The following is a 17,373-nucleotide window of genomic DNA, read 5'->3' as shown; positions in this document are numbered from 1 at the left end:
TCCAGTGCCCATGGTAGAGGAGGGAAGGAGTGGCCTCACTCCCAACCAGGTGGGAGTCAGGGTTCTGGCTGCCTAAAGGCTGGAGGACGACAGTCAGGGGTTTGAGGTGCAGAGGTGGGTTCTTGTCTTCACGCTCCTTTCTGCTGTGACAAGACACCATTTCAAGATCCCCAAACTTGTGGTCACTGCACATGCTTGGCAAACAATAGGTGATGTGTGTCCAGCCTTTAAACGAAAACAAAAAGTAAGAGGAAAATATGCACCATTATTAAGTATTAGTTTAAAATAGTTTTTTAAAAGTATATGTCAATGAAAGTTCTAGAAGTTGAAGCTCTGGCAGATGCAGGTCCTTTTCTGCAGTCATCCAACCCTAAGAATGAGGGAGCATCTCTCTCAGCACGTTTTCTGTTCCAAAGGGCATCAACTCCTGAAACCATGGGGTGTGGCAACACCCGAGCCTGTGAGGAAGGTGGGGGTGCCCGACAATTCCTCTGGACATGGAGGGGCGTGTCTGGTCCACACCCACCCAGGGAGCACACCACCAGCTCCCCGAATATGGGGGACACCAGATCAACCCCTCCAAGCAGTGGTGTGATTCCCGACCAGCCCCTCTATCATGTTCAATGCCCACTCGGGACACCCAGCCCATCAGAGGTGACACCAGACTCACACCCCCTACTACTGGAGTCCCAATCATCTCTAGTACATTGTGTGCTCACACCCAAGGGGGTCACCACCCTACACATGCCCTCTGGAGCCCTCTGACACAGAGGTGGTGAGAGGGGGACTGTCACATCATGGAAAGCCACCATGCTGCAGGCTCCTACCATGTCCTTGTCATTGGTTGAGGTGTCATAGTGCACAGGATGGTTGGCGTGGACCTGCTTCAGTATCTCAAGCAGGGTCTCCACCAAGGTTTCTCTATCCTTGAGCTCGATGAACTGGAAGGCCATCTTGCTCCTGATGCTAATGAGGATGGGGCTGGGCAGCAGACTGGTGTCCTCCATCTTCTCCATGCTCACAACTTGATGCAAAAGATGGCACATGAAGGGGAGGTGCTGGAGAACGGAACTGACCAATTATGTTCTGTGCATGTTCCAATACGGAACAATGAATCCCACTGTTATGTATAATTGCAAGGCACTAAAAAAAAGATTCAAGTCACAGTATGGACCTGAAAAAAGAAGGCAGGCAGGCCTCCACGAACATGCTCAGAAGTTAATCTAACATGGAATAATGGCAACAAGGACCTGGCATAAAGGTTGAAAAGTGTGCAAGGGAGCATCAATCACAATCACAAAAAGGTAGACATAACCCAAGCTTCCATGCACAGATAAATGGATAAGGGAATTGTGCTTCAGGCTACCATGGAATATTACTCAGACTTCCAAAGGAAGGGAATTCTAACAGTAATAGGTGGATCAACATGGTAAATTTGATGCTATGCATAATTCCAAAATCAATTTTTTTAGGTATGTAGGTCATCATGTTGATTTCTTGCTCCACTGATAATAATGCTTGCAAAATGAAGACATCTGTTGCAGAAGGAGGGGGTGGAGGTTGGAAATCATATGAGGAAAAACACTGAGTTTCTAAACAATCAGGCTCAGGACCCATGCTACGAGAAACGAGACCCTAGAGGTCTTGATGTGGAACAGCTGTGGTACCCCCTCAGCACAGATGCCTGAGATCAAGGACTGAGCTGCTTGCATTCAAAAGCAAACTCAGGCTGCCCACACTCCCGTTTCCAATGAGAGAATCATAGAGTTATAGGAGGGACCTGATCCTAACACAAGGAGGCATTTTTAAATCTTTCACAAGTTCTATGAGAGTATAAATGCCAATTTGCCATGTATTTTCTAAAGGTGAAGCTTTTTATAGTTTGCCTTTTCCTTTGTCTTTTTTTGGCAACAAAAGGGGAGGATCCCTTCCTAAGAGCTGTAGGAAAAGCTTGAATTGCAAGGCATGTACTTTTGAATGACACCTTTATCAACAGTGTGGGGTTAGGGTATGTTGTTACCATCACTTCTAGGCAACCTTTGATTGCCGTAGCAACAAGAGAAAAAAGGAAGGCCGAAGGGATAATGGCATAACTCAGGCCACGCTTCCCTCCTGGAGCCTGGCCATCAGATAGCCCAAGTTGTTCTGGTTCGGATATAGTTGGAGTGTGTCGCCCGAACGTTCTCGTGTTGAAAGCTTGATCCCCATTGGGGCAGCATTAAATTGGTGGTGGAACCTTAAGAGGTGAGGCCTAGTAGGGGATGGATGGGTCACTGAAAGAATAGCCCTCAGTAGGGATTATGGGACCTGGTTCGTTCCCACAACAGGGGTTGTTACAAAGAATGGTCACTCCCCATTCTCTGGTTTCCTGTCTTCACATATGATGTTTCCATCTACTCATGCTCATGCCATTGGGACACTGTCCACCACAATGCCCTCACTGGTGCTCACCCACCACCATGTTCTTAAGCCTCAGGACTGGGAGTTAATTAAGCCTTTTCTTCCTTTTTTTTTTTTTTTTTTTTTTTGGTTAATGAGTTAACCTGGCATCATGGCTTTTGTTTTAGTAAAAGAAAATGGATTCAACCATGTGGTTTAAAAGATGAAAATGTGCATCAAAGTGTGCACGGCAGGTCAAGCAGAGGGGAGAGGCAGGGTGTACCTCTCTGAGCAGAAGGACAACATTGTAGCAGCCATCTTCTCTGCTGGCAAAGCAGGTGGAGCTGTCAGAGGAAAACATGCGTCCTGCAGTGTGGAACCGACTGAAGGGTGTCCAGAGGAGCACTCCACCACAGTGTGCAGCTTCTCCTTTCTTGGTAGCCTGAAAAAGACTTGCAACAGCTCCTTCTGTGCTTGGGTTTCAAGGTCCCTGATGAGAGGTGGAGAGAGGTCAAGATATGGAAAGATCAACAGACACGAGATTGAAAAGAACACAATTTTGAACTCGCTGGCACAATGTGATACTTTAGTGACTGAAATAAAAAAAAGTCATGCCCCTCCAGAGCCTGTGAGCCCCACAGTCCATCCAGACATTCAGTTGCCCTTCCAAGGAAGTGCAAGGAGCAGAGGCCACTGTCCCCACCAGCAAGATATTCATGAACTCATGAACTCAAATAAGCATTCCATCCTCGTTTGAATAACTGAGAAGTACTCCAAAAATGGCAGCAAAGGCCACGTGTGGAGAAGTTAGATGATAAGCGGGGTGAGCATCGGTGAGACAAGGGGAAGGTGGAGCCCTCCCACGCTGCTTGTGGAAGGCCAAATGACACTCTCATGTTGGCAAACAGTCAGAAGCCCTCAAACATTGAAAGTGGACTTAGTGTTTACCCAGACATTCCCTCCCAGGTGAATGCACCCAACATACTTGAGAACTGACGTCCACTAACTGGCACACAAACACAGCAACAGAATCATAGTTGAAGGTGGAAACTACCCCATGTCCACCAGTTGATCAATGGACACACCAAATGTGGCACATTCCCTCAAGCAGGGTAGATAGTACTCAGTCATCAACAGAAAGTGTGCATAGACAGAACTTGGAAACCTCAGGCTGAGTGAAAGAAGCCAGACAAAAAGACCACAAGGTGCCAGGTTCATTTACATAAAATGTCCGCAGAGGTGGCTGACAGACAAAAATAAGGAGTGGCTGTTCATGAAAATGACTCTTCTTTGGACAGTAATAAAAGGTTCAATGGCTGTGGTGATGATTGTGTGGTCCTGTGAATATTGTAAAACCTGAACTACCCATTGAAAGGGTTAACTCTTCAGATGTGAATAACGAAAAAGGAGCCTGACTTTTCTCCAGAGGAGGACCAGGGAGCCAGGGGAAGCCAAGTGCACTGCGCAAGTTCACACACTGAATCTCACACAATTTCCTACCTTTGTATAGGAATATATGCCTGTTATAGCTCCATATCTTCGGCAACCACAAGAAGGGAAGCTGTACTCCATGGATGTAGGACATGTCAAAGTACACATGACGGTCAGTATATCTACAAAGAACAAAGAAAAAGAAGTTCACATACTGCAAGAATGGAAGGTGAGGTCCCTCAGGGGAACCACAAGGTCCCTCAGAGTCAACAATGCCCAACTCACTAACATTTAACTGTAAAAATATTGCTGTCATAGCGTTGAGAGTAGAATGGTGAAAACCTGAGGCCAAAGAGGTTGGTTCAGGGGCTCTGAGCCAGTGAGAGAAGGAGCATGAAATTCTGGGGTGCTGCCGCAGAGCAAGTGACTACCGGTGCCAATGCCACACAGAATGCTTCAGACTGCTAGATGAAAGGATTCAGGGACCAGGAAACAAAAACAATGATCAGAGCCCCAAGAGACTCTTTCGGAAGGAAGAGATAAATACCATCCATCTTCCAAAAGATCTATCACACATCAGAGTTGACCCATGCCCCATGAAATTGAATTTTGGGAAAAAAGAAAAAAGAAAACATACAAAGAGCATTTCTTTTTCCTTCTTCTTTTTTTTTTTTTTTGTGCCTTTTGTGGCAACACGTGACCAGTTTCAACTACATGCACACAGCTGGAAGGGACGGGAAGTCATTCTGAATACATGAAAACCCCAAACATGCTTCTGTTCAAGGACCACCACTGAGAAGGATGCACCCCCACCAGACAGTCAGAAGAAAGTGCATGTGTTAAGGAGGAAGAGATCTGCTGTTTTCAAAATGACTTTCTTTGTATTAACACTGCACACTAGACCTCATGGCTTTGAATGAATTCACTGTAGGTTGAGTTGGCCCTTATTCAAAATACTTGGGACCAGAAGAGTTGCAAATTTCAGAGTTTTTCAGATTTTACAAGATCCATGTAAACTTTAGCAGCTGAGCATCACTAATTCAATAAATATAAATAAAAACTGCTCCAAAATTCAGTTACAAAACAAGAGTTTCAGATGCTGAGGTACTAAGCTGCCTCATGAGCAAAGGCATTATAGCTATGGTTTACTCATCTCCTTGGATATTTTAAAGAAACATCAATCAAAAAAAAATTAAGAAATGTTAAAACAGATAAACAATTTTAAAGTAAAAGACTAAGGCTCTTTTTAAAATTAAACATAGTATTATATGATTTGGCTATTGCACTTCTGGTTAAAAATACTCGATAGAATCGAAAGCAGGCATCAGAGAAATTAGTGTGACCTGTTCACCACAGCATTGTTCACAATAGCCAGAAGGTGAAAGCAAACTAAGCGTGCACGGACAGACAAGTGGATAAACACAGTGGGGTATGTACATACGATGGATTATGATTCAACCCTGAAAAGGAAGGACATTCTGACACATGCTGTGACAGAGATCAACATTGATGACATTATATTAAGCGAAATAAGCCCAAGCAAAACATTGAGTGTTGTCTACTTATGTAAGGGATCCAGCTGATTCCACGGAGACAGCAGAATGGCGGTTGTCAGGCAAGGTTGAATAGGGTGGTAGTGTCTATTATGTAGACTTTTAGTTTAATCAAGTCAGAAGAGATCCTGAATGGGCAGTGAGGATGGTCATATATCAGTGTGAACATATTTAATGCCATTGAACTGCAAGCCTGAAAATGGTGAGGTCTGTGTTATATGAATTCCACAGTTAAAAAAAAAAAAAAAACAAAAAAACAAAAAAACAAAAAAACAAAAAACTCTGTTTAATGAGTAGTGGTATTCCATCAGTCCTGATTCCGTAAGTATGTCAAAAATTGATCCAGGGAGGTTTCAAGATGGCGAACTAGAGGGCGGCTGCATTTCATGTTGCTCCAGGATGCAGGATTCAAAAGAGGAGATAGTGAGAGACTTGGGACCAACTCAAAGGCAACGGGTAAGTCTCTCCCATTGGGGAGGCATCCCGGATGGGGCAGTAGTCCTGGAATGCAGGGAACTTTGTGAAGTAGAGTTGCTCGGCGAGACGCCCCTCCCCCCGCTGGAGTGGTAAACACGGACCAGGGGGAACATCGTAGAGGTGGCTGCTCAGCACAGCGCTTGGACTCGGAGCAACCACTGGGGCTCTGGGCGGCTGCCTGAGGAGGAGTTGCGTGGCGAGCTGTTTGGACTCAGAGCGATCACTTCTGAACACCGGGGGCTTGCCCGGAGGAAGAGGAGGAACGTGGCGGGTCACTTGGTCTAGGAGTGACTCCATCAGACGTACAGGCAGTTGCCAGAGGAGGAGGTGAGTGGTGAGTTGTTTGGACTCAAAGCAACCGCTCCTGAACACCGGTGGCCTGCCTGGAGGAGTGTGGTGGTTCGCTTGGCCTCTGAGCAACCGTTCCAGGAAAACCTGGGGGCTACCCCGAGGAGGAGGAGGAACAGGGCGGGTCACTTGGACTTGGAGTGACTGCCTAGGGCTATGGGCAGTTGGCGGAAGGAGGAGACTCGAAGTGAGTTGCTTGGACTCCTAGTGACTGCATCAGAACATCGGGCGGCTGTCAGGAGGAAGAGGTGTGTGGCGGGTCTCTGGGTCTCGGAGCTATTGTACTGGGCTCCAGGTGGCGGCTCAGAAGAAGGGCCGCATAGCCAGGCAATTAGGTGCAGAGCAGGGTCCCAGGACCTAGGCGGCTTCTTGGTAGAAGAGATGCACAGAGACACGCCGAGGGGTGGACCAAAGTTTCCAGGACTGCGGGCAGAGTCTCTGAGGAGAGGCAGGCTAAGGAGACTCCTCTGTGAAGGGTGAGACTCCCAGGCCCAGGAGGTATGTCCGGGCCCCTGGGAACATTGCAGAGGAAGGCAGGCCAGCCCAGGCGGTAGTTGTAGATTGAGGAGAACCTCTAGGAGGGGAACTGACCAGCGAGACATTCCCACCGGGTGAGTCTACCCTGCCGAGTGAGGTTTTCCCACAAGGACGGTAAAACCAGAGACACAGGCACAAACACGCCTTTCCTCAGCCTGCAGCCTAGTTCCCCTTTGGATGACCATTGGTCAACAAGTGGAGGCACCTCTGCCCACTATCAGGGAATATACCCCACTTGAGGGTCACCAACCCTAGAGAGGCAGCTTCCTTGTGGAGCACCGCATTATCAATTTCCTCCAAGATTTCAGGCTACCGAAGGATAAGAGGGGATATACTAGCAATCTTCAGGGACATTATAAGTTGATAGAGGAAATCTGCAATATCTTAATGACCCACTGATTCCTGACAATATGAGAAAACAAGGGAAGAAAATGCCCCAAACAAATCTAGATGTAACATCAATAAAATCCAACGACAGCATGGCAGAAGAAATGACAGAAGGGAGTTCAGAATGTACATAATTAACATGATAAGGGAAGCAAATGATGAGATGTAAGAGCAAATGCAGGCATTGAATGATGAGATGAAAGAACAAATGTAGGCATTGAATGATAGCACCAACCGACAGTTAAGAGAGCAAATACAAGAAGCAAAAGATCATTTCAATAAAGAGTTAGAGATACTGAAAAAAAACAAACAAACAAACAGAAATCCTTGAAATGAAGGAAACAATAAACCAAATTAAGAACTCCATAGAAAGCATAACCAATAGGATAGAACACCTGGAAGACAGAACCTCAGACATTGAAGACAAAATATTTAACCTTGAAAACAAGGTTGAACAAACAGAGAAGATGGTAAGAAATCATGAAGAGAATCTACAAGAACTATGGGATATCATGAAAAGGCCAAATTTGAGAATTATTGGGATTGAGGAAGGCTTAGAGAAACAAACCAAAGGAATGACTAATCTATTCAATGAAATAATATCAGAAAATTTCCCATATCTGAAGAATGAAATGGAAAATCAAGTTCAAGAGGCTTATAGGACTCCAAATACACAAAATTACAACAGACACACACCAAGGCACATTATTATGAAAATACCTAACATACAAAATAAAGACAGAATTTTAAAGGCTGTGAGAGAAAAGAACCAAAATACATTCAGGGGGAAACCAATACGGATATCAGCAGATTTTTCAATCCAGACCCCAAAAGCTAGAATGGCCTGGAACAACATTTTTCAAGCTCTGAAAGAAAATGGATGCCAACCAAAAATTGTATACCCAGCAAAACTTACCTTCAAATTTGACGATGAAATAAAATCATTCCATGATAAAAAAAAGCTAAAAGAATTTACAAAAAGAAAGCCAGCATCACAGAACATTCTCAGCAAAAAATTCCATGAGGAAGAGATAAAAAACAAAGAAGCAAATCAGCAAACGGAGGAATTATCCTAAAGGAACTGTCAAAGAAAGGAGGAACCAAGGTGCGTCAAAAATAAATAAATAAATAAATAAAATTTAAAAAATGAACCAAATGACCGGGAATACAAATCATATCTCAATAATAACCCTGAATGTTAATGGCCTGAATTCATCAATCAAAAGACATAGACTGGCAGATTGGATCAAAAAGAAAGATTCAACAATATGTTGCCTGCAAGAGACTCACCTCATAGAAAGAGATACCCATAGACTAAAGGTGAAAGGATGGGGAAAAACATACCATGCACATGGACTCAGCAAAAAAGCTAGAGTACCCATCCTCATTTCAGATAATGTGGACCTCAAGTCAGAATTAGTCAGAAGGGATAAAGAAGGACATTTCACACTGCTTAAGGGAAGCATCAATCAGCAAGATATGACAATCATAAACATCTATGCCCCAAACAGTGGCTCATCCATGTATATCAAACAAATCCTTCTCAATTTTAGAAACCAAATAGACCATAACACAATAATACTAGGTGATTTTAACACGCCTCCTTCACCACTGGACAGATCTTCCAAACAAAAATTGAACAAAGAAACCATAGAACTCAATAACACAATCAATAATTTAGACTTAACAGACATTTATAGAATATACCATCCAACCAAGAGTGAATACACTTTCTTCTCAGCAGCACATCCATCATTCTCTAAAATAGACCATACATTATGCCATAAAGCTAATGTTAGCAAATACAAGAAGATAGAGACATTACCTTGTATTCTACCGGAAAATAATGGATTGAAGTTAGAAATAAATGAAAGAGTAAAAAAACAGAAACTACTCCAACACCTGGAGATTAAATAATATGCTATTATATGATGAATGGATAACAGAAGATATTAGGAAGGAAATTTAAAAATTCTTAGAGGTAAATGAGAACAAAGAAACATCATATCAAAATCTCTGGGACACTATGAAAGCAGTACTTAGAGGAAGATTTATTTCATGGAGCGCATTCAATAAAAGAAGTAAAACTCAACAAATAAACAACATAACACTACAGTTCAAAGCCCTAGAAAAAGAAGAAGAGACCAACACCAAAAGTAGTAGAAGACAGGAAATAGTTAAACTCAGAGCTGAAATCAACGAAATTGAACCAAAAGAAACAACACAAAAAATTGACAAAATAAATAGTTGGTTCTTCGAAAAAATAAACAAAATTGATAAACCTTTAGCCACACTAACAAAGAGAAGATGAGAGAAAACCCAAATCACTAAAATTCGGAATGAACAAGGAAATATCACAACAGACACGACTGAAATACAAAACATAATTAGAAGTTATATTGAAAATCTATACTCCAACAAAATAGAAAATGTCGAAGACATCAACAGGTTTCTAGAGACATATGGATTGCCTAAACTGAACGAGGAGGACATACACAATTTAAATAGACCAATTTCAAGTAATGAAATAGAAGAAGTCATCAAAAGCCTACCAACAAAGAAAAGTCCAGGACCGGATGGGTTCTCAGTCGAGTTCTACAAAACTTTTAAAGAAGAGCTCATTCCAATACTTCTCAAAGTATTCCATAAAATAGAAGAGGAGGGAAATCTCCCAAACTCATTCTATGAAGCCAATAATACCCTGATACCTAAAGCAGACAGAGACCCATCGAGGAAAGAAAATTTCAGACCAATATCCTTAATGAACATCGACACAAAAATTCTCAACAAAATTTTAGCAAATCACATACAAAAACATATTAAAAAGATAGTGCACCATGATCAAGTGGGTTTCATCCCAGGGATGCAAGGTTGGTTCAACATCAGGAAATCAAAAAATGTAATTCACCATATCAATAGACTTAAAGTCAAGAATCACATGATTATTTCAATAGATGCAGAAAAAGCATTTGATAAAATACAGCACCCCTTCATGCTCAAAACACTAGAAAAAATAGGGATAGTGGGAACATTCCTTAACATTGTAAAGCCCATCTATGCTAAGCCCATGGCTAATATCATTCTAAATGGTGAAAAACTGAAAGCATTCCCCCTAAAAACTGGAACAAGGCAGGGATGCCCTCTTTCACCAATTCTTTTCAATATCGTCCTTGAAACTCTAGCCAGAGCAATTAGACAGACCAAAGAAATTAAAGGGATACGAATAGGAAAAGAAGAACTCAAACTTTCCCTATTTGCTGATGATATGATTATATACTTAGAGGAACCAGGAAATTCCACCAGAAAACATTTAGATCTCATAAGTGAATTCAGTAAAGTAGCGGGTTATAAGATCAATGCACATAAATATAAGGCATCTTTAAACATAAGTGATGAATCTTCAGAAAGAGAAATTAGGAAATCTACCCCATTCACAATAGCCTCGAAAAAAATAAAATACTTGGGAATCAATCTCACAAAATTAGTGAAAGACCTCTACAATGAGAACTACAGAACACTAAAGAAAGAAATTAAAGAAAATCTTAGACGATGGAAAGATCCCCCATGTTCTTGGATAGGAAGAATTAATATTGTCAAAATGGCCATACTACCAAAAGTGCTATACAGATTCAATGCAATTCCAATTAAAATCCCAATGATGTACCTTACAGAAATAGAGCAAGCAACTATGAAATTCATCTGGAAGAATAAAAAACCCAGAATAGCTAAAGCAATCCTTGGCAGAAAGTGTGAAGCAGGGGGTATCGCAATACCAGATCTTCAACTCTACTACAAAGCAATAGTAACAAAAACGACATGGTATTGGTACTAAAATAGAAAGATGGATCAATGGTACAGAATGGAGGACACGGACACAAACCCAAATAAATACAATTTTCTCATACTAGACAAAGGGGCCAAAAATATGCAATGGCGAAACGATAGCCTCTTCAACAAATGTTGCTGGGAGAATTGGAAATCCATATGCAACAGAATGAAACTATACCCATATCTCTCACCATGCATGAAACTAAACTCAAAATGGATTAAGGACCTCGGAATCAGACCAAAGACCCTGCATCTTTTAGAAGAAAAAGTAGGTCCAAATCTTCAACTTGTTGGCTTAGGATCAGACTTCCTTAACAGGACTCCCATAGCACAAGAAATAAAAGCAAGAATCAATAACTGGGATAGATTCAAACTAAAAAGCTTTCTCTCAGCAAAGGAAACTATCAGTAATGCGAAGAAAGAGCCTACAGAGTGGGAGAAAATCTTTGCCAATCATACTTCAGATAAAGCACTAATCTCCAGAATCTATGAAGAACTCAAAAAACTCTACACCAAGAATGCAAATAATCCAATCGACAAATGGGCTAAGGAAATGAATAGACACTTCACAGAAGAAGATCTACAAGCAATTGACAAACACAAGGAAAAATGTTCAACACCTCTAGTAATAAGAGAAATACAAATCAAAACCACCCTAAGATTCCATCTCACCCCAATTAGAATGGTGATTATCAAGAATACAAGCAACAACAGGTGTTGGCGAGGATGTGGGGAGAAAGGTACACTCATACATTGCTGGTGGGGCTGCAAATTAGTGCAGCCACTCTGGAAAGCAGTGTGGAGACTCCTTAGAAAATTTGGAATGGAACCACCATTTGACCCAGCTATCCCACTCCTTGGCCTATACCCAAAGGACCTAAAATCAGCATATTACAGAGATACAGCCACATCAATGTTCATAGCTGCTCAGTTCACAATAGCCAGATTGTGGAACCAAATTAGATGTCCTTCAATTGATGAATGCATAAAGAAACTGTGGTATATATATATAATGGAATATTGCTCAGCCACATAGAATGATAAAATTATGGCATTTGCAGGCAAATGGATGAAATTGGAGAATATCATGCTAAGTGAGATAAGCCAATCTCAAAAAACCAAAGGACAAATGATATTGCTAGTAAGTGGATGATGACACATAATGGGGGGTGGGAGGTGTTAGTGTTAGTGTTAGAGTTAGAGTTAGGGAGGGGGGCAAGAATGGAGGAAGGAAGGACTGTATAGAGGGAAAAGAAGGGTGGGAGGGGTGGGGGGAGGGAAAAAATTACAGAATGAATCAAACATTACCCTATGTAAATTTATGATTACACAAATGGTATGCCTTTACGCCATGTACAAACAGAGAAACAACATGTATCCCATTTGTTTACAATAAAAAAAAAAAAAATTGAATCCAGGACAATACTCTGTGGTCTCTCATAGCATCTTTCATAATGGTTTACCTTGACATCAGAGCTGTGGTTAGTTACCCAGTTATGATCTGCAAACCTGAAATCAAAGTCCAGCTCAAACACCGTGTTTGAATTCAGATGATAAAGCTGAATTCCGTAGTGACATTGCAAGCAACTAACATGACAGTCTACGTGACTGGTGTCGCCGTGGGCCAAATTATACAAAATACTGACTTACTCTATTGATGATCAAGGTATCTAAATCAGTTCGGCTGCCCTGAAAATATTTTCTACCATGTGATTTAAGATGAGGACTTGAGTAGCATGGTGGTAGAGCTCTGTCGTAGCAGGCATAAGGACCTGGGTTCAACCCCAGCACCACCAGAAAACTAAAACAAGGTTTCTATACAAATACCATGCCATTTTATGAAAGAAACTTGAGCATTCATGGGGTTTGTTATGCACACAGGCCCTCGAACCAATGCTCAGGGACACAGTGAAGACCTCACAACCAAAAGGTGCTAAGCAAAGCACATGAAAAGGTCAAGCAGCTGAGGGACACCAAGGGACTGAAGCTCTACCTCTTGGTGATCTGGCTTGGCTCCTGCACATCTGGCTCCAGAACTCATTATCAAGCAGCCTCCGCAGCATCACCTCTACCAGCTGCTCCATGATCTTTAAGACTGCATCCAGGATCAGAAATATTGGAGGAGTCACGCTCCTTATTCTGCGTGGTGATCCGGATGGTGTCCGCCACAAAGACGTTGGCTGTCCTTTCCAATTTCTGGATATCAACCCAAGGGATTACAAGTTGAACTGAAAGAGAAAAGATGCAAATTCAGATCCCCCATAAAGTGGAAGCCAAACTTCAAGCATCAGCAAATAACAATCCTAAGTTCTATTTGTTTCTTTTAAGCTAAAATGCAAGTCTCAAAGCCTGAGCAGGGGAAGAGTAACAACTGCCTGACAGCTGCTGGCGAAATCCATCTCATGGGCCAAGGGTTTTCTTAAAGATTGAAGTGTCATCTCCCAGGTTGCTGGCTACTGCATACTTTCAAGGACCATCATTTTGCAATCCATCGGAATACATCTTCATGAATACTTCAACACTCATGCAAACATTTCTGAATCACACAAAACATTCTTTCAAACACAGCACTCACACCTCAAGGTAGAGGAAAAAAGGAGTGTGCAAGAGCGTTATTCATTTCTTGTTCACAATAGCGGGCTGAGCATCGAGTCTGTGTCACATGACTCTTATGCTTAGAAGACACTACAAGCAGATTCTATGAAATGTTAAGGTAATACAGTACAGTCAGGCACAGCGTATGTGCACCTCCCAGCTACCTGCAAGCCTGAGGCAGGTGGGTGTCTTGATCCCAGAGTTTTAGGTCCAGCCTGGGCAACAAAGCAGGACTTTCACTTTAGAAAAAGAAAGCAGGTGCTGGGACACAGCTCAGTAGTAGAGCACTTGCCTAGCATGTGTGAAGCCCTGGGTTTGATTCCCAGCACTGCCAGAAAGACAGCCAGGTGCTGTGGCACACGCCTTTCATACCAGTGACCCAGGAGGCTGGAGGATCCCTCCTTGCTAGGGAGGTAACTTAGCTAGTCCTTGTCTCAAAAAGCAAGGTTGGGGTGGGGGGAAGTGCTCAACAGTTAAGAGCTCTGGCTTCAATCCTCAGTAATACTACTACTAATAAAGATAATGTAAAGTAGTGGAGGTGATACATTTTTAAACAAACATGCTAGTCCCAGATTTTTTGAGGGGTATGTACCAGGGATTAAAGTCAGGGGCACGTGGCTACTGAGCCTCATCCCCAGCCCAATTTTGTATTTTATTTAGAGACAGATCTCACTGAGTTGCTTAGTGCCTCCCCTTTGCTGAGGCTGCCTTTCAACTAGCTATCCTTCTGTCTCAGTCTCCTGGGATGCTGGAATTGCAGGTGTGCACCACAATACCCATCCGAGAATTATTGTGGATACAGTGATAGGCAGTATGCTAATGCAGAGGAAAGGGGCAGAAGATAAAGTATCTGTTAGCTGATTCATCATACAGATAACAAGTGGAAAAACATGATAGAATAGTAGCAATAATTTTTTCCAAATATCATCATCCTAACACAATTAGGTTTAGTGACAATCCTTAGTGTCCAGAATTAAATCATTTCTTTTTCACATCAGAGAATGAATGTCATATTTTAACATTTCCTTCCACTTATTTAGCCAAGCATTTTTGATGCCTTTAGAATTGTAAACAGCCTCATTTCTATGTCAGGACTGGGCCTACTCTTTTCCAGCTATTCCAGCTCTTCTGCCCACCCTAGTTTCATCTACACTGCCTACTTGAGTTCATTAAGTGACTGCTCTGTGAAAAGCCCTGTTCTGAAGCAGCACAAATAAGAAAAACTAAACTACAAGCAAATAAGAAACACCAACTTGGCACAACGCAGCCCAGAAACAGACATGGCGTACATTATAAGGGGACAAGGAAGGCGTATGGACGTGACCAATCTGAACTGGGTTTTGAAGGACAAACAGGAGTTTCTAAAGAGGCTAAGGACAGAAGGAAAAGCACGGTGTTCATTTGGGAAAAGCATTTCAGAAAGAAGGATGGCCAAGAATAGGCCGGGGTCCATTCCAAGCAAGGTCAGGAGAGGACTGGGCACAAAGGCAGGGTGCTGAGGTATCAGAAGGGAGTCTGGTGAGACTGAAAGAGAAAACAGCATGTCCAGGAGGCTGGCCACAGCAGACATTTAGGACGAGGCCGCCCACTGGCTGTACTTGGAGAATAAATGAAGAAAACCACACATACGTGTGCGTCTCCTGTGCCACCCAGCACTGGCTCTTGAAATGGCTTCTGAAAGTGCTTTCAATGGCAACGGCTTTTGAAACCTTGAACACACAGCTGACACCTGTGGCCTTGCCTTTTCCTGTGGGAATGCCAGTACTGAGGACAGAGCCCACTGCTGGTGCGATCTCATAAATTCCTTCTGAATTTGAAGTGGACCCACGTAAAGTGTTCTGCATTTACAATAGTCATGATGTTCAAGGACGGGTGTTGCAAAAGATGTCCTTCTGCATTAAGAAGCAGAAGTACATGCTACTCCTTTAGAAATAGTCACCCATCAGATATGATACTGAAACTTCAACATGATCTATGGTAGTAGAAGGTCTTGAGTAGCTATTTAAATAAGTTACACAGATATGCTCCTGACGGTTTCAGAAAAATGAATTGTCTGCAAAAAACAAGCAAAAAAGAAAAAAAATTAAGCTTCTTCATTGTAGCATGTATACTTCAATTTAATTATCTGCACAAATGATTTGAAAACTAATCCAGTAACACCTGCTGTCATCTCAACCACTCACTTAAATCTTTGGTCTGGGATTTAACCTTTAATGGCTTCTCTAGGGAGCCATGATAATCAACCCCAGGGCCAACTTTATCTTGAAGGACCAAATACTGCAGATGCTGGCACTGGCCTCACATGACTTCCTTGCCCAGGAGAAGGGGTAGAAGAGGAAGTGGTTGATGCTGATGTACAGCCAGCCTTGGTGGGGTACCCGGCCCTTACAGCAGCAGCAAGAGCAGTAGGTGATCACCTTCTCTGCCTCGAGGAGGATGAACCTGGCCTCCAACATCACCGCCGTTTCTCAGAACTTCTTGGGCTCCCCTTCCTGCTCAGCAAGCCTGCTGCTGCTCTCTTAAGCAATCAGACCCTGATGCACAAGAGACAGGGCCTTCATCCAGGGAGTTGGGCAAAGGGAAGGAAGAGAGCACAAGAGACAGGAAACAGGAAGGACAGATGCACCCAGGCACTTGAGGAATCTCTGTTGCTTCCACGACAACCACTCCTGTCCACTACCCTGAAACAGTCACAGCTAGAGGGGGAAAAAAAAAGGCAGAGATCGATTAACCATCTAACCATCACAAGGTTGCAAAACACAAAGAAAAGTCTCTCAGTCACTTACTGACCATGAAGCTGTGGCTGAATCAGCTGACTTCTAAGGTTTTGAGAATTTTAATTCACAATTATTTCCTAAATCCTCCCAACACTCATGCTACAGTTTGGATCTTCCATGCCTCCCCAAGGTCCATGTGTTAAAGGCCTGATTCACAGCTAGTGTACTGGGAGGTGATGGAACTGCACAAGGTGGGGTCGGGCGGGAGGTCCTTGGATGACTGGGGGCGTGCCCTTGAAGAGGACAGTGGGACCCCAGCCCCTTCCTCTCTGCCCCCTGGCTTGCCATGAGTTGAACACTTTTCCAATGCCATAAGCCACTGCCGAGATGTGCTGTCCCATCAAAGACTCACAAGCAAGGGGGCCGACCAGTCACGGACTGGAACCTCCAGAACTGGGAACCAAACCAACCTTCCCTAAGTCAGTCATCTCAGGTATTTGTGACAGTGATGAAAAGCGAACCAACACAAGAGATACGAAACCCAGTGACTGGCTCTGGGAACTCACATCAGCCCCGAAGAACTACGCAACTAGGACATAAGAGTCTCTTTAAAATATGAACGAATGTCTTCATTAGGTTCAACAAAGTCAGTACAAAGCCAACTGCAGGATCTGGAGAAGATTAATGCTGTGCACCACCACTGTCCACTCTCTACTTGTTGACGGTGGAAGGGATGACCCTGGCCAAGCTTCCAGAGTCCGGAAGTACTCCTAAATCCCTGGGGAGTGCCGGAAACAGCAGAGGGCACAATCTGACACTGCAACTCTTTTGCCAACCACCACCAACAAGAAGGGACCTTTGTGATCTGTGCTGGTGACAGAAGAGTCTAGAATAAAAGTTGTGGTTCATTTCTCAAGGGTGAAAGTCTGTCATTATCTGTCCTTTTCTTTTTCTTAACATTTTCATTTGTGTTGTATACGACAGTCTTATGAGAGCCTATTTTCTTACGATTAGGCCATTTTCTCGGGGGTGTTACCAAATCCTCACTGCATAAGTCCTTTTAGAAAAGAAACCTGGGCACTCACGTTAAAATAATCTAATCCTAATTACTACAAAATAAA

At 42.9% G+C, this 17,373-nt stretch overlaps 1 long non-coding RNA gene across 3 annotated transcripts in view; it reads right to left on the bottom strand.

The window, feature by feature from the left end:
- Positions 1-2,664: 2,664 nt before the first annotated feature.
- LOC124975115 (uncharacterized) overlaps positions 2,665-17,373 on the bottom strand; it is a 29,492-nt gene continuing 14,783 nt past the window's right edge. For all 3 annotated transcript variants that reach the window (XR_007106848.1, XR_007106849.1, XR_007106850.1), the window contains 3 exons: positions 12,934-13,168; positions 3,880-3,992; positions 2,665-2,869 (listed from right to left, as the gene is read on the bottom strand). This is a non-coding gene — a long non-coding RNA (uncharacterized LOC124975115). The remainder of the gene's footprint in view (positions 2,870-3,879; positions 3,993-12,933; positions 13,169-17,373) is intronic.

Source organism: Sciurus carolinensis, unplaced genomic scaffold (assembly GCF_902686445.1).
Source record: "Sciurus carolinensis unplaced genomic scaffold, mSciCar1.2, whole genome shotgun sequence".
NCBI lineage: Eukaryota > Metazoa > Chordata > Mammalia > Rodentia > Sciuridae > Sciurus > Sciurus carolinensis.
The sequence above is the reverse complement of the archived record's forward strand: the minus strand, read 5'-3'. Positions and strand labels throughout refer to the sequence as shown.